We start from the raw sequence: 21170 nt of genomic DNA, 5'->3' as shown, positions 1-21170 counted from the left end.
TTTGCTGTCTCATTTGCGAAGGCGCACACAATAACAATCGACAAAGTCATTTTGGAACAAGTGTTATCACGTTACAATATGAAACACAAGTATTGTTGAAACAATGGGCGTTCTATTTACCATTTACATGCCGCCACACGTCCCTTTTTTTATTAGCTAGGAGGCGTCGTGCGGGGTAGTTATTTGAGTACGGGAGGCGTGCGATCAGACCCCTGTGCGTGCTTATCAGGAGGAGAGCCCTTTAACCTCCATCTACCATCCACCTCTCTCCCAAGGTCTCCATTAATGGCGCCCGAGCCTCTGTTTAATGGCGTGGCAATGTCTCACTCGACTGAGATTTAAGATAGAAAAAAGAAAATCTAAAAAGAAAATTTTGCACGGATCTTGATGTAAGATCCGACGGACCTATATAGCATCTACTACGACTTATAGCAAGACTGGTGAATATATATAAGGACGACAAGATTGGATAATAATTGTCTTACATAATTAGGAAGATAATTAAAAAAGCCACATGCGGCTACGCCTGAAATACACAAGGGCAAAAGAAGAAGGAAGACGCATACAATGATCTGACTCGCTGATCTCTACTTTCTTTATGCACTGCAGGTCACGGAGACTAGTTCTCGCGGCAGGTGATGATCTCTTTCATCAGTTTCATGTCCTTAATACGTTGCTTGGCAGCATCCATGGATTCCTCCACCAGCCTGTTGCGCTCGATGCAGAGCATCGCATTCTCGTCCATAAGTTTCTTGATGATGACGCCCGTCCTCTATAACAAGTCAGCGGTCTCCTCCTCCTGCTTCGCCCTTCCGGTGATCTTCGCCCTCAGCAGGTCGCGCTCGCCCCGGAGCTTCTCATTGCACTCCCCTAGTTGCCGGATGATGCTTGTAGCGTCGTCCTGTAACCTCGCCCAGCCGGAGATATAATCCATCTAGCTATGGACCATCACATGCATGCGCCTATAAGAGTCCTCGCCTGCCCGCGAGAAATTTTCCCAGGCCGCCACGGTGCGCCGGGACCTCCGTGCTGCTTTGGCAGCGCGGCGAGACGTCTCTGCTGCTTTCGTGGCGTGGCCGGACCAGTCTTCTACATCGGCGGGGCGGCGGGTCCTCCGTGCTGCTTCGGGGGCGCGACGGGACCTCTGTGCTGCTACTGCTGCGCGGCTGGACATGTTGGCTGCTTTCACGGCGAGGCGGGACATCTCTCGTGCTTCCTCTTCCATGCTCGCCTCTCCCTGGTGGAAATCTCTCGACCCAGAACACACGCTGGCCATGGCTTGAATGACTTGATCGTGTGCAGTCGTCTTGGCATAGTAGTATTTATAACCGAGTACTACTAATACGCTCCTAACTGGGAAACCGTTTAGGTTGTGATCGGTGTGAACAGGTTTGCAATTAAATATAGCGTGCTAGTAGTAGTAATTTGGAATGTGATGAGATGCGCTCAAAATTTAGTGACGGTTCTTGCTTCGAAGTGCGACACTATTCTCGAATGGCGTAACGTGGGCATGTGTTCTCGGCCGTGGTGTAGCATATGACATGGTGCTAGTTCTTTTTCTACTGCCGTGTACGTGGAAAAACTAGCACCATCGGATACATATCTTACGCTTGGCGTTCGACAGGAATAGCCTCGTGGCAAGCTATAGACTAGTCTTTTTTCAGACGCATTACACGTATCTCTCGGGACTTCTCGCACGCACCATCACTGCTCCCTAGGTCAATGCCGCCCACACACACTTGTACTCTAAGTTTAGTACGTTATACAGGAAGAGAAGAGGTGCATGCACGCACTCGTCCTCTCTCACACACGCATCTGTAGCTATGAATTGTAGTGTTCTCAACCATCCGATTGGCTCTATCATAGGTTTCAGGTTGCTCCTTGGCCTTGAGAGTGAGAAGTTTAAAACACGGAGGCTAAGATGGAGGCGCGAGGTTTTGGTTAATGTGCGGGCCGCACACGGCACCAACACGACACGAGCTTCGTCTGCCTGGTGCGCATGCAGTCGGGTGATTTGTCCAAGTATAGACACAACCAGGCCCTTGTTGGTACCCGCGCCTCGACTTTGGCTAGTCATAGTGGAGAGTAACATAGACTAGTTACTAGTCTATGTTACTAGTACCTTCATAGTGGGTAGTATCATATATGTGATAACATAGTACTACATGTCTTCATTTATTACTATGTAGACTCATTTTGCATTGGAAAGCGCTATGTGATGGTAACATATTAGGCTAGTCATAGTGGGAGTAACTTAACTACTCCCTCCGTCTAGGTGTGTAAGTCACCTTACGAAAACGAAATAAACCCAAAACACTTAGGCACGGTAATTAAATCCCTTCTCGTTTCTTGTTTCATGACGTATCAACCAATAAGAGATGTGGGCCGTGCATGCTTTTAATGACTTGAGACTAACAAACATGACATGGAGTAGTTAGTTCATTGCATGCAATGCTATTAAGTAGCAACAATACATTAAGTTCTCTCATTTGTCCCTCCACCTTAGTCATGGTGCACAACCTAAGATGACTTAGACTACCCACACTAGGAGTAACATAGATGGTAACATCACACTTATCTAGACAAAATAGATGATGTGGCATGTAATTAATGAAGAAAGAGAGGCATGTGGTAACATAGCTAGTTACAATAACATCACACATATCAAGAAAATATGAGTCTACAACCTAATAAATGAAGTGCTGCATGACACAACACATATGTTACTACCCACTGTGGAGCTAGTCACATACACTAGTAACATATGCATGTTACTACTCTAAGTTACTCCCCACTGTGACTAGTCTTATACACCTAGACGGAGGGAGTAGTAACATAGCACACTTCAAGAAAATTATGCTTATGTGGCAAGTAATTAATAAGAGGTGGTAACATAATATGTTACTGTAACATAGCGCTTTCCAAGATAAGATAAATGAAGCCATCAATGATACTACTATTATGTTACTTTGCATTATGAAGGTAATAACTTAGACTAGTGTCATATGCATAACACTAGTCTAAGTTACTCCCCACTCTCTATTTTCCTCTCTCCTCGTTAATTACTTGCCACCTCATCATTTTTGCTTATGTGGCATCTATGTTACTACCTATGTTACTCCCACTATGACCAGCCTCATGCGCAGAGAAATTAGGATTGGAGGGAGCACTAGCGGTAGTACTACTTTGATGTGTCGCGTCAACTCGCACAAGTATGCAACACTTCCTGAACAAATAAGCATATAAGCTATTATGCTTACTTATTATAATTAGTTATACTTCTTACCCAAAGGATCTTTATATCCAATAGACACAAAATATCTGTTCGACTGTTGAAAATTACTTTAACTGCTGATCAGATGTCGAAGTAATTGCTGCATCGTCACCAAATCCCACCATCTCTTAAGCTAAAGTAGACCGAGCTAACCACTATATTAGCATATTACTAAGATAAACAGAAGGCACTGTAGAATCATTTAGGACGTGAGCTTGTCAATCTGAATGTGGAGGGACACCATCTTAGCCCCGGCTAGCAGCTTGGGTGGAACTGTGAAGAAGGTCAGCTCGTGCACGGTGACATTGTCGAGATCCTTGCTACTTGTCAGCTCCATTTCCACCTTGACGGCAACGGTCCTACCTTTGGGCTCCCCTGGCGGGCCGTTCGCCCACAGCTTGGCTACGTAGTGCGGAAGTGGGGACAACCCCGCTCTGACGCAGACGACCGACATGGCGATAGGCGTGCCGATGTCAAGCATGCCGCCGACCAAGAAAAACGCGCAATAGTCCTCCTCCGCGAACAGCAAGAGCCGTGGCTCTGACAGTGGCACTTGCAACTAGAGCACCTTGCCGTATTGGATCCTATGCACGGGCATAGGATGCATGATGTTGATGTGGTGGGAGAGCGCCGGCGGTGGGCCTTCATAGCCGCAGACGGGCACAGGGCATTTGCAGGGCGCGAGCGGACACGCGCTCTGGTGATCGGCGAGCTTGTGGTAAGTGACGCAGAGCCCATAGCCTTTGCACGGGCACTCCACCCTCACCGAGGAGAGGATGGTGTCCACTACCGTGTTCCGCACATCGAAGCCACTGCCGCGCTCACACTTCTGGCACTACTGCTGGTTCCCCGGGCGCTCGACGCGGCAGTCCGCCCTGAACAGAGGAGGTGTATTCGAACCTCATACACTGGAGGCTTCAAGGGGCAGAGGCACAAGGGGCAGTGGAGCAATGTGAGGTCCATCGAGACCATAGAGAGCTCCATCGTCGGGTCCTGTTTCGTCTGCATGATCTCAACCTCCTCGGAATCCCGCCCTCCTCATGCACAACCATCTCTCGCTTTATTAGGGTCGGGGCATTACAAAGCTTTACCGTCACATATTCATACTACTTCAAGATGCATTAAATCAACACATGCAAGTATCAAAAGGAGAGTCACGGCATGCATGCATGCGTTGTAATTAATGCATTGGTAAACGCAAATTATTGAAATATATCATGTGCAGTGCTTTGATGTGTCGCGTCAACTCGTACAAGACCGAGAAGTTTGATTACTACAACGCCTTTGGTTGCATGACATGTGGGCCACCCTCCTATTGCGCCCATCTGTCATAGACGCAAAGGAAGGAGCAGTAAGTCAATGAAGCTGCGTCCCTCCGTCGCCAATGAGCATGGTGGCTGGCAAGACTAGGAGAAGCTTTCGTTCGCTACACGCTCTCCCTCCCGCACGTGGTGGCCATGCAGCAGTTTAATCGGTGTCAGATGGCCAGAAACATGCTATAGTACTCCTCCACTACAGTAGTACTCCATCATTGTTCGACTTCCCGAAGAGGCGAAGAGCCAAGAGCAGCCCGAACGCTCGTGTGTAGTTTCATGTGTAGAGTAGTCTAGGATAGCTTGTACTGTGGCTTTAAGCTTTAAAATCATTGGGGTCAGCTCCATGCTTTTTTATTAAAATAATATCCTGGCCCTACCTCTCATCCTGGTGATTGTAGTTTGCACGCTAATCTGGTCAAGACAGGAATATATATTTTAATTTGTGGTGGGGTATGTTAGAGGTTGTAGCAAATGGAGTATTGTACACTGCGTGTATATCAACTCGTACAATGATGAGAAGCTTGATTTTTCTACTCGCCTTCTCCCTCGCCCATGCACGCGGTGGCTTGCAGACGATGACAGGCTTTTGCTTATAGTAGTACTACAACAAGCTATCCCTCCTGCTCGCGGTGGACGGACATGCAACAGTGGATTCGATACTGTAGAAGCAGTGGTAGTAACATCATTGTTCGTCTTCTCAAAGAGGCGAGGAGCAAACCGCAACCCGAACGTGGCAGTTTTGAACCTTGGAGCACGCATATAGCCAGGCTCTTGGATGAGACAAAATTGCTATGTGAGCCCACTATTACTTGCTAGTATATCCCTGTAAACCAGAAAGGAATATTTGCCTTTCTAGAGATTTCAGCAAGTGACTAGACTACACCGAGACGGAGTACATATGGAGCAAACTAAGTGAATCTACACCGTAAATAAATGCGTAGTTCTCTCGTTTTCCTCTCCGCCTTGGTCGTGGTACACAATAGGCACCATAGGCACCTCGTCGTCAATGGGAACGTCTCCTTACACATGATAGACGCGAGCGGTAGTCGCCTCCATAGGTGCTTGAGGCCCTGTTTGGTTCATAAGTCCTACAACTTTTTCTAGTCCCAACTAAAAAGTCCCTAGTCCCTTGTTTTTTAGCTGGGTTAGAGCAAACTAGCTCAAACTAACCCCTCCTATTTGGATAATTTGAGGATATTTCAACCCAAACTAGCTCTAACTCAGGCATCCAAACAAAAGGAGTAGTACTATACATGCTACAGTCTGGACCGTAGCACATTGTTTTTTGTGCCATATCAGCACATTGTTTTCTACTGCTGATTCACTGGGCTACCGTGGTTCGCACTCCTCCTACGTACTTCGTCGACATGTGGGAGAGCCAGCATCCCGGTCGACGTGTCATGCACCGGATTAGAGTGCGGAATGGAAGGGGGGCATCACCCCGGTTATACCGCCAGTAATTCATGACTATAGTGAGTAGTCATATCACAAGTCTTTCCAGCAGTAAAACACCATCAAATTGGACATCCCGACGTTTCAAGCAGTAAGTAAGTTGAATCATCTACTCCCTCACTGTCCTCGCCTCTCTGCCAAACCGCTTAGGCGAAAACTGCCGCACGTACTGCCCGGGAAAAGCCCCGCCCTCAACTTTTACTATGTGAAAATAGTTCGAGCTTGTTTGTTCTATATGAATACTGGTACTGTATGCTTATTCACACATGGGGTTGGTGAATTAATGGAGGGCCGGGGAGCACAAGTGAACAATACTACTACTACTACTACCTCCGTCCTAGTTTATTGGTCCCCATTGTATATTGTGTCAAATTTTGACTATAGATTTAACTAACAAAATGTTCATGCGTGTTACCAAAAATTATATCATTGATAACTATGTTGAAATACAAATACAACGATAAAATTTTTGTTGGCATGCATTAACATTTTCTTAGCTAAATATTTGGTCAAAATTTGGCATGAACTACAAAGGTGACCTATAAACCAGGATGGAGGTAGTAGTAGTAGTAAGTAGGAGTTGTACAGTTACTCACCTTAAATAGAGAGTTTTTTTCCTTTAATGCCACGTACACAAATTGAGGATGCATTTGGTTGCTTGGCTATCCCTCTATGGGACAGGGATAGCCTGTTTTCGGATGGCTATCACCCGTTTGGTTCGTGGGCGAGTAGGGATGAGGCCAGCCAGATACTTCGAATATTCCCTTAAAATCAGGCTCTGCACGTCCGCCAGAAAGTGACGGATATGGGCATCACTCGTGCGCGCATTGCGAAACGTTTTTCTACCACATGGAACCTTATCTCTTTCTCCCCTTTCCATCTCCTTGCGCTTGTCTCCTGTGGCGGCGGCCACTGTAGATCAAAGTGCGGCAGCAGAATTGAGTGTGTGGTGGCCTGGCTTTCTCCTTCCTTATGTTCCTTCTTGTCATGCCCTTTCTCCTCCCTTGTCTCTCCTTTCACTTCTCTCCCGTGGCAGTGGCCTGCTATTTTGATAGGGACCTACTCACAGCAAGATGGGGAAGGCACATAAGCCCACGCTGTTGGTTGTTGCTGGCTCATCACTCGATGTTTGCTGGCTTCTGCTCTGGTCCGGCGAGTTGTGTGTGTGTTCTGCCTCAGGTGGGTTGTGAATTTGTGATGTGTATGCATTTTGTGTTAATTTTATCTCTCTATCTTGCAAGTGAAGTGCTAATTTTATTTCTCTTGTGCTAATTTTATCTCTCAGGTGGGTTAGAAATTAGCCCTGAATGCACCACTGTAACTCAACAGCAGTCAGGTTTTAAAACTACAGCAAATGAGTCCTCCCAACCCCGTTTTATCCTTCTAACCAAACAAATCTATGGCTCCACACATCCATGCAAACCAAACAGAAAAAATGGCTATCCCTAGCCTGTTGGATGGGGATACCCACAACCACAAAAAGTATCCCTAGAATTAAACACATCCTGAAACTCTTGTTATGGAGAGAAAAATATAATCACTCCACTATATATGTATGCCAGGGCCTGAGCACTTGCTTTACCAGGGTTGATCTCTTTATTCTCTCGTCCTCTCCAGATCTAAACAAGACAGCGGTAGCGACATTTTCTCTCTGCTCACTGTTGGTCACAGATCCGGCCGGATCCCTTCGGCTGGTGTGTCTAGAGGACTAGGTGCATCGTTCACGCGGTCATCATTGGCGAGAGAGGAAACCCACAGCTGCCGGAGGGGCTTGATCCTATGCCCGTGCCGTTCTCTCCGACACAGCGCCAACTCGGGAGGTCCTCCGACCCTTCTTCCTCCTGCCGTCTTGTGCGCAGATCCGACCTGCCGCCGCCATCATCCCGACGACCCTTAGGTATAAGTTCTTCGAAAGCGGCCTTGCTCTACTGCCCTAGCTCCCCACGTGTCTGCATGTGCATCTTTTTCTACTCCCATCAGCTCTTCTAGAGCCACCTAAATTTTTAGTATTATTAGAGGTAAAGCTACTTCATGCATTTGAATCTAGGACTTGGTTCAAATAACGAAGAAAGGGGGAAAGTTGTAGCATGAATCTAGGACTTGATTCAAAGAGGAAATAATATGATGAAAGTAGTAGAGACCGAATACCCAACCGTTCTCTTGGTTGAAAAGGGAAATAGTGGGAAAATGCAATAGAAACTGGTTAAGGAATAGATCTATTATTGGTTGAAAAAAGGATAGAAAGTGGCGGCTGGTGGACAAGTCAACAGAGTATGTCCATGATTATATTTGTTGCCCTCACATAGTAAAAGGTCTCTAGGATTAGAATTGCTGCCCTCACATAGTAAAAGGTCTCCAGGATTAGATTTGCTGCCCTCACAGAGTAAAAGCTCTCCAGGATTAGAATTGCTACCCTCACATTGTAAAAGGTCTCCAGGACTAGATTTGCTGCCCTCACATAGTAAAAGGTCTCGAGGATTAGATTTGCTGCCGTCACATGGTTAAAGGTCTCTAGGATTAGATTTGCTACGCTCACATATTAAATGTTCTCTAGGATTAGATTTGCTGCCCTCACAGAGCATAAACAAACTTGGCATCACCACTTTATGCCTCCTTGTAGGTACATTCTGCTGATGTGTCCACTGTCGCATGTCATTATACCAACCTTTTGTTGTTGTTAAAGTAAGGGCACATGTAAAATGAAGCGATCACACTGTTACCTTAGGGACATATCTAACTAGTGTTATTGTTAATCTAATGCCTCAAGTGATATGATGCAATTAAACTGTGTTACAAATGGTACTCCTGCTGTTTTCCCAGTATTGATAAGTAAATTGCTCCTTTACGCTGCTAAGTGTCTTGGTGTCCCCACGGTCCCATGCCCTTAAACCAACTCTTTAGCTGTTGTTGATTTATTGTATCTGGTAAACAAGTAATGCCACCATTAAAGTAATCCCATATTTGACGAATATCAATGTTGATCGTAATGCTTCCGGTAACATGAAGGATTGTTGATGTTTTAAAATTTCTACTGTCCTTGCATGATTGCCATGAACATAATTAAGATGCTTCTTTTCATTTCGTGTATGTTTTGTATATTCTTATTGACCAACAACTGTTTACTTTCTATCTTTTTGTGCAGATAGGGATATCCATTTCACCTTGTTGCTATTGTGACCTTTTGGTGAACTGCACAAAGCACTCTTTTTTGGAATGAGTGTCTTGTGCAGTTCAACCAAAATGTCACGTGGGCAACATCTCTCAATTTTGTTGGAACTGCACAAAATGGTGATTGGAGTTTCCAAAATCTCCGTCAAATTCTGCTGGTAATCTCGTGCAACATTTTATTAGCCTTTGCAAGATGAGCCGTCACTGTCACCACAATGGCACTTTATTTTAGTGGAATTACACAAAAGGATTAGCAAATTATATTTGCACCTTACATGAGCAGGACAACCAGCCTTAATGTTCCTCAATTTTAGTGCAACTACTAAAGACCCTGCCAGCTCACGAGAGTAAGTACTTCTTGCTAGTTGAATGATGCAATCTTTGCTTCATTTCAGGTGAACTGCAGTGTCGGTGGGAACGACACCTATGGGATCCCTGGGATCCCTTCTATGGTAGGCGGGCGCGGGGTCGTGGGAAGAGCAGGCCTAAGAGCAAGCACATGGATCGTTTACCCAGGTTCGGGCCGCGAGGATGCGTAAAACCCTAGTCCTGCTTTGGTGGATGTATTGAGTGTTCTTGAGCTTTCTGAACTAGCTAGAGGCCGCCCCATTCCAAAAAGACAAATCCTTCTCCTAGTCGCCTCGAGCCTCCTTTTATAGGAAAAAGGGGCTCCCACAGTGGCACACAGGAGGTGGAAAGGCCTATAGTGCACGAGCTTATCACACGGCATTATGTGACAAAGCGCATTAAATGCGCTACGTAGGTGTCCATTAGCTTTATCAGGGACGGGAACGAGGCCCATCCCATCCATCGTTGCTTCGCCTTGCTTCGACACGCGCCCAGGCTGGCGATGCATGCAGCGCCATATAGGCAGGCAGGCAGCTGAGGTGGCGTGGTGGTAGGGCCTTTAGGAAGATCTGCATGCCGCCACGCAGGTGCTTGCTGAGTTGGCCTGGAAGCTGCATGTTGCCACGCAGGTGCCTGCCCAGCTGGTTGGGCTGGCAGCTGCATGCGAACGGCGGTGGAGTCTTGGCCGGTGCGGGCCTGGCAGTGGCCCTACTTACGCACTCGGCAAGGGTCTTGCCGTGGCGTTGCTGTCATCCCCGGCAAAGGTTTTGCCGGGGGTCTTATGGATTTCCTTGGCTAGGATCCTGCCGATGGTCGCCGTCTTGTAGTCCTCATCTGAATTCATATATTTATGAGTTTGACGAAGATTTGCATGCCACCACAGAGGCGCCTCCCGAGCCCTGGTTCCAACGCAGCTGGTTAGCTTGGAGCCAGTGGGCTCAAGGGTGGTTCACTCCGCTGGCATCGGGCAAGTTGATCCGGCAAGGCTCTAGCCGAGGCTGCGGGGGGTCGCCCCGTCAAGGATCTTGCTGAGGGAGTCCACCTCGCCCTCTTGCCCTCTTGTGCTTCCGGTCTTGGCCTCGCCTTGGTCGTCTTGTGCCTTGGCTTCTCTCCGGCTTCCCTCCTCTTCCCTGTTAAGTGTGGCCGCGGCGCGTGGCTCTGACTGCCCGTGCACAAGTAAAGGGGTCAAAAGGAGAGCCCCTACTTTTGTACACCGACAGGATCCCCGAGGCCTGGGCCATACATAAGCGCAACGCGTTGTTTGGCGAGGCCTAGAATGGTGCATGGGCAGGTGGGGCGGATTTTACCGTTGTAATTTCTCATCCGCTGCGCTCCCACGACCCGCACTGAACGCGCGACGTGTAGGGTCGTGCGTGACATGGGGGTCATGCGTGGGGCGGTTCCCGCACACATGCGTCACATCATGTTAAAGAGGCAGCTCGCACCTTCCTCGTAAAAAAGGAAACGGTCGCGAGCACGCTGCTCATTTACCCTCTGTGTCTTCTCCAATCTCAGAGCCGCCGTTCCTTCCTTCTTCCACAAGCCCCTGCTCACCGCCATGGCACTTTCGCTGCCCTTTCCCTTCCACTGCTCGCAGCCGCCATGGCACCCAAGACTAGCAAGGACAAGGGAGTGGCCAAGAACACCGGAGGAGCGGAGCCACCGGAGAAGGAGTAAGCGGTGCGGCGGACGGAGCTCGCCTACTTTCCTTCGATGGTCGACGCAGCCCACCTTTGGGACAACTTCAGGCCGCTATGGGGGGTCAAGACGGGGGGAGAGACGATGGGGCATCCTGCCACACGCGTCATCCCCACCAACTACGGCGAGGCCGCCCTGAATCGGTATCCGTTCTTCGTCGATTACTTCTCCTATGTCCTTTGCCCACCCTTCTCCGACTTCTTCAATGACATCATGCATACCTTCGACTTCTACCTCCTGGATTTTACCCCAAACGCCGTGGCGTCCATGGCTCTCTTCACCCATCACCGCGAGGGCTTCGCCGACGTGCACCCCAACACGGCGCTCTTCTGCCACTACTTCTTCCCTCGGATCCAGAAGGGAGGTGCCATCTCTGGTTGTGTCGCCTGGATCCCGAGGTCCAAGGGGACATATGCGGAGGGCGCTCAGAAGGAGAGGTGGGAGGAGTGGCGGGGCCGGTGGTGCTGGATTGAAGAGGAGGATCCACAAGAGTTCTGCCGGGTTCGCCAGGCGCCGCCGGTTCGCGGTAATTATTGGAGCAGTGTCAATCCCGATGACGCGAAGCTCATGGTTGCCGCCACCAGGATTCTTCGCCTCACTAAGGCCAGGCTCACCCTTGAGATGATCGGGGCGGATTTCCTCCGCCGCCGAATTGATCCGCTGCATAACAAGGGGAGGCCGTCCTGGCTCTTCACGAACGCGGCGGCAGGGCCGAGAGGTCCGGCAAGGCTGCAAAGGCTGGCAAGCTCGTCAAGGGGCCCTTGTTAGTGTTGCTGGCGGGGGTGGTCCCGCTAAGCAACAACTCGCGCCAGACCAACATCATCGCCATGATGTCGGACTGCAACGCGCATGGCCTCGTCCTAAACTGGGTCGCGCAGCCAGAGGAGCAGGTGCAGGAGTTTTTTTACACCCTGACGGAGAAGTACACCTGCGAGGAACCACGACTCATCCAGGACACCACCCAGGCGGAGCTAGACTACATCGCCGCCAGGGTGGCGGAGGTGGAGCTCGCCAGGGAGGCTGGCAGTGTCGGCGGCATGGAGGACAAAGCCGCGGCGGCTGCAAAGGAGAAGGAGCTTGCCCAGTGGGTGGAGTCTGCTGGGGAGGCTAGCAGCGCCAGCACCGGGGCTTCTCTTATTGAAGACGACGACGATGAGCCATCCGAGGAGGAGGTTGAGGTTGCCGACCCCTAGCCGTGGGGAAAAGGCGAGTCCTGTGATGGGCCACCTCCGGCGAGCTGGTTCGTCCCGGCAGTGCCATGCCACCCTAGCAAACCCAGGAGACGTCTGCTCGCCAAGCGAGGGCCCCGGCGGCGAAGAAGTTGGTGAAGGCCGCGGTGGCGAAGAAGAAAACATCTGCTTCTTCATCCAAGCGTCCCCCAACTCCGCCTGCTTCCCCTCCCCCACCCGCTTCCCCTCCTCTCGCAGGCAACGACATGAAGTTCTTCTTTGACCTCGGGTCTGTCAGCCCGAGGAGGAAGAGGAAGGCAACGGAAGAGGAGGAGGAGGAGGAGTAAGTGCCGTTTCCTTTCGTCATCTTCTGCTCCACTGATTGTGCTTCTTATCTTGACTTGTTTTCGTCTTGGCAGGGATATGGATACACTAGCCCAGAGGGTGATGAGGGCCAGGTCTTCGGCGGGCGGGCAGCCCCCGATGGGCACCTCTAAGGCGCCACTAGTGGTGGTGAGCAGTCCGAACAGCAGCCCCCGGGGCAGCCCCCAGCGTAAGTTCGCCACTCACTCCCCGTCGACGTGTGCACAGGGCATGATCCTTGGTGTTGACCTTGCCGTGGTTGCAGGAGGAGGATAACAGCAGGAGGATCCACTGAGGGCTACCCCCAACATGATGCCTCCGTCAACCATGCTACCCTAAGGGGCGTACACAGCATGGGTGCCAAGCACCGAGCCCATGCACATGGAGGAGGAGGAGGCAAGCTTGGGCACCGGCAGTCGAATCTCGGCGCCTGATGCTTCCCATCCCCACACGGGTAAGCCACTCGCCTTCCATCCCTTCTCTTTTGTTCTTCTTGAATCCTAGTCTTGGCTTCACTGCAAACCCCCTTCCGATACCCAGATCCTCTCCTGGCAGACCGGGAGGACCTGGACACTGTCATCGAGGTGGGGAGGCCGGCGAGCCCGTTGCCGAGGAGGAGGGGGCTGATCACCAGCATTCCTCCTCTGCTGCCTCTGGCTCCGGCAGGTACCTGAGGGTGAGCGACAACCTCTTCGTCCACCTCCCAGGGTCGTCGAGCTCCAGGGCGCCCATCGAGGGAGAGGTTTTCGACGAAGAGGTGCTTGCCGCTGCCGGACTCGAGGTTGTTGACGAGCCGAGTGCCGGTGGCGATGGTTCTCAGGAGGAGCGGCTTCTCCAGGCCATGGGTGCCAACTTCCAGAATCTCCCGGTGCTCCACCGCGCCCGCCTAGACAAGGCCAAGTCCAAGGCGACAACGGTGGACAGGCGGAGGCGGACCTCAAGGTACGTGTCGCCGAGACAAAGACTTGGTTCCGCCAAGCTCGTGAGGAGCTGAAGGTCACCCAGGGCGAGCTGGCCAAGCGCGAGGTGGAGCTCACCATGCAGCATGCCCACATTGAGAAGGCCCAGGAGACGGGGGAGAGCTTAGCCGACGCAGCCGAGGCAGCTCGAGCCCAGCACCAGGCCGTGCTGAACTCCCAGGAGGAGGACCTTGCCGCGCGTGAGGAGAAGCTTGCCGCAACTGTCCACGGCAAGGATGAGGAGGTGGAGAACCTCATCATGGAGCGGACCCAGGGGCTGGAGCAGAGGCATAGGGAGGCACTCAATGCCCAATCCCGGGTTCACGCCGACAAGATGAAGGAGCTTGAGGTGCAGCGGGATGGGCTGAAAAACCAAGTCCTGGCATTGTCCAAGGAGAAGGACACACTCAACAGCGCTCTGACGGAGGCGCAGGGCGCAATCCTCAATAGTGCTGGGGAGTTCTCCGAGGCCAACAACTCCATCAAATACCTCAGGTTGAAGCTGCAGGGTCTCGGGGGGATGTTGTCGGAGAGCAAGGCCCGGGAGGAGACCCTGACCAAGAACCTGGAGACCGAGAAGCGGATGCGGAAGGACGACACCCTTGCCCACAAGGAGCATGTGGAGGGCAAGAACCGCTGGCTCAATCGCCTCGCCGCCTTTGCCGACAAGGCCACCACACAGCTGGCTGCCATGGGGATACCGGATGTGAGGTACGCCCCGGAGCCGAACTTGAGCGCCAACTGCAGCCTGACCCTGTTTTTTGAGAGGGTTGTCAGTGCCTTGGAGCGGCTTCGTGCCAACCGGGCAGCCTCGCTGGCCAATGAGGCCCGGAGGCTTTGCCAAGGTGCCATGACCAAGGTTCTCACCAAGATGGCATACTGGAACCCCAACCTCGACTTCGATGGTGCGCTGGACAGCTTGCCGGCGGGTGTGGACCTCGCGGCGCTCAAGGAGCGTATCAAGCCCATCATCACCCACATCGATGAAATTGATAGGGTGGGGGGTCAGCGCCGAGATTAGGCACCCTGTCTCCCACTGCCGCTGCAGGTTCATGACCAAGACAGTTTTTATCTTAGGTAGAACCGCAACAACAATTGATGTAATATAACTCTGCAGCACTTTTGGTACAATGCATGTTATTTTCCTGTTCGATCTTCCCTTTGTATGTTTACCCTACGTTAAGCGGGTAGGCTTGCCGGTGCGTAAACCCAGGGAGGCACCTTGAGGACGGATCCCCAATGGCCTGTCGGGTGTGCTTGCTGCCGAGCAAACCACCTTACCGTTCTCAACGTGGCCGCTCGAACTGTCGAGCTTGACTGGAGTCAGAATCGAGAGCGTTGCCAATTGCGGAAGGCTACCCTGCCACTCTCGGCGTGGCTGCCTGAGCTGTCGAGCGGACTCGAAATAAAACAAGGGCGTTGCCAATTGCAGAAGGGCCCCTTTGCGTGCAGGCTTTCATACATAGGGCAGGACCTTCGAGGACAATAACCTCATATATAAAAAGGAAATTGCTTACGGTTTCGTATGACTTAGCTTTCCTGTCGCCGCACCGGCGTCCTTCGCGCTTGAAGGCGGCATCGTTCCCTTGGCTATCTTCTTCTCCAGAAGCCATGGCCACGAGGAACTGCTAAGACAGCCGCTAGACCAGATTCTCACAACTGCGCCCCCTACCTGGCGCGCCAAAGATATCGGTGGGAACGACACCTATGGGATCCCTGGGATCCCTTCTACGATTGGCGGGCGCGGGGTCATGAGAAGAGCAGGTCTAAGAGCAAGCACACGGATCGTTAACCCAGGTTTGGGCCGCGAGGATGCGTAAAACACTAGTCCTGCTTTGGTGGATGTATTGAGTGTTCTTGAGCTTTCTGAACTAGCTACGGTTGCCGCCCTGTTCCAAAAAGCCGAATCCTTCTCCTGGTCGCCTCGGGCCTCCTTTTATAGGAAAAAGGGGCTGCCACAGTGGCACACAGGAGGTGGAAAGGCCTACAGTGTGTGAGCTTATCGCATGACATTACGGGACAAAGTGCATTAAATGCGCTATGTAGGTGTCCATTAGTTTTATCAGGGACGGGAACGAGGCCCGTCCCGTCCGTCGCCGCTTCTCCTCGCTTCGACATCCGCCCAGGCTGGCGATGCATGCAGCGCCATGTAGGTAGGCAGGCAGCTGAGATGGCACGGTGGTAGGGCCTTTAGGAAGATCTGCATGCCGCCACACAGGTGCTTGCTGAGTTGGCCTAGAAGCTGCATGTTGCCACGCAGGTGCCTACCCAGGTGGTTGGGCTGGCAGCTGCATGCGAACGGCGGCGGAGTCTTGGCTGGTGTGGGCCTGGCAAGGGCCCTGCTAACGCCCTAGGCAAGGGTCTTGTCGGGGGCGCGACAAGGGTCTTGTCGTGGCATTGCTGTCATCCCCGTCAAGGGTCTTGCCGGGGGGGTCTTGTGGATATACTCGGCTAGGATCCTACCGAGGGTTGCCGTCTTCTACTCCTCATCTGAACTCATATATTTACGAGTTTGACGAAGATTTGCATGCCACCACAGAGGCGCCTCCCGAGCCCTGGTTCCAACGCAGCTGGTTAGGTTGGAGTCGGTGGGCTCAAGGGTGGTTCACTCCGCTGGCATCAGGCAAGTTGCCCCGGCAAGGCTCTAGCTGGGGCTGTGGGGGGCCTCCCCAGCAAGGATCTTGCCGAGGGAGTCCACTTCGCCCTCTTACCCTCCTGTGCTTCCGGTCTTGGCATCGCCTTGGTCGTCTTGTGCCTTGGCTTTTCTCTGGCTTCCCTCCTCTGCCCTGTTAAGTGTGGCCGCGGCGCATGGCTTTGACTGCCTGTGCACAAGTAAAGGGGTCAAAAGGAGAGCCCCTACTTTTGTACACCGACATGCAGAAAAAGGCACATGAATTGAATCATGGAAGTCCAGGCAGGCCTGGTCCGAGTGGAGCTGCAGGTTGAGTTCAAGGAGTGCCACAATTATAGTAATCAGGCTCTTCTTATTTGTGCTGTGCAAACAGTAATACTCAACTACAGATGTTGTGACCGTCAAGAGCATTTGCCAAGTTCTTCGGTTGTATGACACGGCTAGCCAAGATGGATTTAATCCCGATATTCACTTTATCAAAAGGCTCTAGTGGGTTGGTTCTGAATCTTGCAAGCTAGGAATCAATGAGATGTGTAGGCATATTGGTTGTACTTATGATTTGAATCTTATTTGTTGGTTATGAATTTTGCAAGCTGGGAATCAATGAGATGTGTAGGCATCTTTGTTGTACTTATTATTTGGATCTTATTTGTGGGTTTTGAATCTTGCAAGCTAGGAAACATGGCATGATGATGCAGAGGACAACAACCATAACAAACAGTTCAAACCTGGTAGTATTATCTGTGTGAAAGTGCCAATACATACCCGCTCGTGAACCGCCGTGTGGCCGGAGTAGGTTTCTTAATGGAGGTGTTTGAATGCGCCGAGGGTGCATCTTTTGCCGGGAGTGCACCAGGCGAGGGATGGGTAGTAACTATTGTCGCCTGTACACACTCAGTTTACTATTGAATCCAGCTCCCCAAGAGCAAAAAACGAACTACTGCCACCGCCTAGCCACTCGTTCACTTGAAGATACTCCAATGGCGATCCGAGGGGTCAGCCTGCTGGATATCGACTTCAGCAAGGAGTTCCCCTTTGAGTTCGCCATTCAGTCCTATGGCTGCACCAAGTTGAATGTGATGTACACCAACGATTCAGACTCAGTGAAGCTCTGCCTCGCTAAGTTCAAGCAGTACCTACAGGATGAAAAAGCACAAGGTCGCAGGATTTAGACCTTGTGCCCATCCATTCGTCTCCTGACAGGGACCAGCGGATCGCTGTCGCCCAGGTATGTGTGCGGGACGAGGTTCTCGTCCACCACTGCTGTAGGGCCATCAGAGGTTCTGGAGAATTCGCCCGTTTCATCAGCAGTGCCGGCTGCACCTTCACTACAATGGAGAGAAGGAAGAACACGATGATTCGGCCATCTGGTGCAACAAGCTTGTCGACATCCAGAAGCAATACAAGATCATCGGCAACAGGCGGGAGAAGGACTCTGTGGTTGGCCTCGCCGAGACCATCATCGACCCCTGATATGCCAACTTGAAAGAAGACAACGATACCAAGGACCTGAACACATGGAGGTACCTCTGAATCTAGCCTACATAACCTACGTGGCAAAGGACACATACACATGCTACGACATCTATAGCCAGATCTTGGACATGAGGGCGTGTCTGCTTCCCGTAACCGATGAGTACACGGACAACCGCAGCGTCATGATCAAGCGTTCCAGGAAGGTCTAGATGTTGTACTTTATCTGTTTATAAGCACCTTTATCATCTGAGTGTCTCATGCATTAGCCTATGTGTGGTAATTATCTGTTTTGTCCGAAATATTTCTTTTAAGAACACATTAACCTGTTTGCTTTTTTAGTGGCTATTTGCTCATGTATGTAATTAGTTCACTTGTCCGTTTAAAAAAAAGCTAGTTCACTCGCGTGCCGTGCTTTGAATTTCCTTCCTGCCAACTTATTCACCTTCTCAGGTGGACCCAACAGGTCTCGTACACAGACATATGGGACCAACTACCTATCCATTTGTAATTCTTTATTTTGTTCAATCTTTCGTCCTTCCTATGCAACAGCTGGCCATCCCTATATTCCCACACATTGTCCAGCGGCGGTAGCTCCTCCGGCCCACCCTGCTCCCAAACAAGTCAACCCTCGTACACCCCTCCGCCTGCGTCTTCCCCCGCTCTGGTTCGTTCGGTCCGAGGTCTCGACATCGTCCTCTGCCTTAGTGCTCTTGCCGCAGCGCATCCGTCTGTCGTTCCCAACATGGTCAGCAAAACAAGAGGAATCGAGAGACAACTGTTCATCGAGAGGCTGATAGTACCGGGCCCACCAGGTCCATGGCCTAGGTTTTGTTGTTTAACATGGGCAGCACACGACATGTTTTAACATTTTTTGGATCCAGCAGGTATCAAGCGGCCTATGGGCCTCCCAACCTATCTTGTCTATAACATCAGTAGCCCAAGTTATGTTTGTTTTTTCAAGACGACGCACAGCTCGGTTCTATTTTTCTAGAAGAATGCAAAACTGAACCTATGTTTTCTATAAGAATGCAAAACTGAACATAAGGTTCCATTAAACCTGTCATTCGTCCAACATTTTGTAGACCTTCCCACTTCCTTTATTTTTCGTTTTCATTAATCCTATATCTGAATTTTCTCCCACTTTATTTTTTGATGTAAACTGAGTTTTCTCCTAGTACTTTTCCCTAGAACCAACTCAATTGTCCCACGTCTAGCCTAAAAAATAATGATACCCCACATCCTATTAACTCATCAAATTAAAATGATATTTTATTTCGTAAGTTGAAAGTTCTTACAAAATAATATTAATAATTGTTTATATATAACTTGGCAAGTTAACTCCTAGTGATTGCGTACAAAAGCTTGCAAACATTTTACTGACCAATGCAGTAATACAAGTGCAATCATGTGTTTTTGTTTTTATAACATTTCCCCGTCCAGCCCAACATGATATTTTCACCCAGCCCTGCAAGTCCACGGGTTTCAAGAAAAATACCAATGGGCTTTAAATTACCATATATATAAACGGGCTACATAGATGCTACATCATTGTTTCACCCAGCCCACCAAATGGACTAAAAAACAAATGGACTAGCTGACATGTGGGCCTGTAGGTCGAAGCCTAACAAGGCGTTGTATTTACATCCAACGACCAACATTCTTCTTCAATCTCTCGTCTTCTTCCCGCAGCGCAGCTGGGACTGCCTGCTCTAGCCTCCGGCATCCAGCGGCATTGTTTTGCACGCCTCAGCGAAACGGTACCCCGCCGACCGCCAGGCCATCCCTCCACTCCGCACCTCCTATTATTCTCTGCCGAGTGTAGGCCCACCCCGCACCCGAACCAGTCAAGTTTCCCACTCCTCTCCGTTTGTGACTCCACTACCGCGTCTTCCCCATCTCCGGGTGGTTCCAGTCTAGGACCTCGCCTTCGTCCATCACCTCGCTGTGCTCGGCGTGACGTGGTCAACAAACGAGAGTCATCGGAAGAGGACTGTACTTGGAGAGCCTGACGGCTGGGACCCATGAGGTCCATGGTCGCACGCAAGGAAAGTTCCTCCTTATTAAGCCATTTCCTCCCCATGACAGCTGGGACCCACCGGCTGTATCTTTGCATGGAAGGAAGTGCCTCCTTGTTATGCGAAAAAAACCATTCCTTCCGATGACAGCTAGGACCCGACAGATTTGGAGGCTAACTTGTGGGCCTACTAAGCAGACATGCATGCAGGGCTTTGTCAACTTAATCAACAAATGATTCTAGCAGCTGGACCGTTAGATGTTAATCCAACAGCCGTGCTCCTTCTTCAACCTCTATTGGTGCTCCTGTCTCCCGTGGGCGGCAATGCTCCCGCTCACCCGAACCTGTCAAGTTTCCCACTCCTCTCCATCTGCGACTCCACTGCCGCGTCTTCCCCATCTCTGGATCATTCTAGTCTGGGGCCTCGCCGTTGTCCATTGGACTTGGTGCACTCGGCTCGGTGTGGTCAACATGGTCAACAACCGAGAGTCATCGGAAGATGACTGTACGTGAGAGGCTGACAGTGGGGACGCACCATGCCCATGGACGCATGCATGCAACTGCATCCTTTGTACCCTGAAAAATAATGTTTTCTCACCCTGATTGCTGGGACCCACCAGCTACATCTTCGCACGCAAGGAAGTGCATCCATATTACGGGAAAAAAAATGATTCGCCCCCTGACTGCTGGGACCCACCAGCTACATCTTCACATACAAGGAAGTGCCTGACAGTCAGGACCCACCTGGTCGAAGCTTTATCATTCTGGTCGTGAGCGCGTACGTACATACGATCGGTCTGTCTGCAGGCTGCAGCAATGAACCGTGCCCGTGTAAGGAAGGGCACGTGTCGTACTAGAGGCGCGCACATGTCGTAGTAGAGGCACGCACGTAGCATGTACACATACGTACAACGCCCATGTTGCAAGAAAGTAAATACGGCCACGTACGTACATACGGGTGGGGTCTCAAACGCCTACTCGCGCATACGTACATCCAGGGCCTGTGTACATGGCTGGGTCAGAATGAAGAAACTGTGTCGTCGTCGTGTTCATCGGGAGCCAACCAGCTTGGGCGGAAGAGGCGATGGAAACGAGGCCTGGCGTACCGCAGAACGGAGGAAATGGCCTTGTGTTCGACTAGCCACGGTCGAAACAGGATCCTGTTCATCGGGAGTGGTCTGGCGGACCGCAAAACGGAGGAAACAGACCTTCTACAGTGGAAACGGGGTCCTGTTGATCGGGAGGGGTCTGGCGTACCGCAAAATGGAGGAAACGGACTTGTGTTGGAGCGCTACGGTCGA

Source organism: Triticum urartu, chromosome 7, assembly GCF_003073215.2.
Source record: "Triticum urartu cultivar G1812 chromosome 7, Tu2.1, whole genome shotgun sequence".
NCBI lineage: Eukaryota > Viridiplantae > Streptophyta > Magnoliopsida > Poales > Poaceae > Triticum > Triticum urartu.
This window is presented reverse-complemented; position numbering follows the sequence as displayed.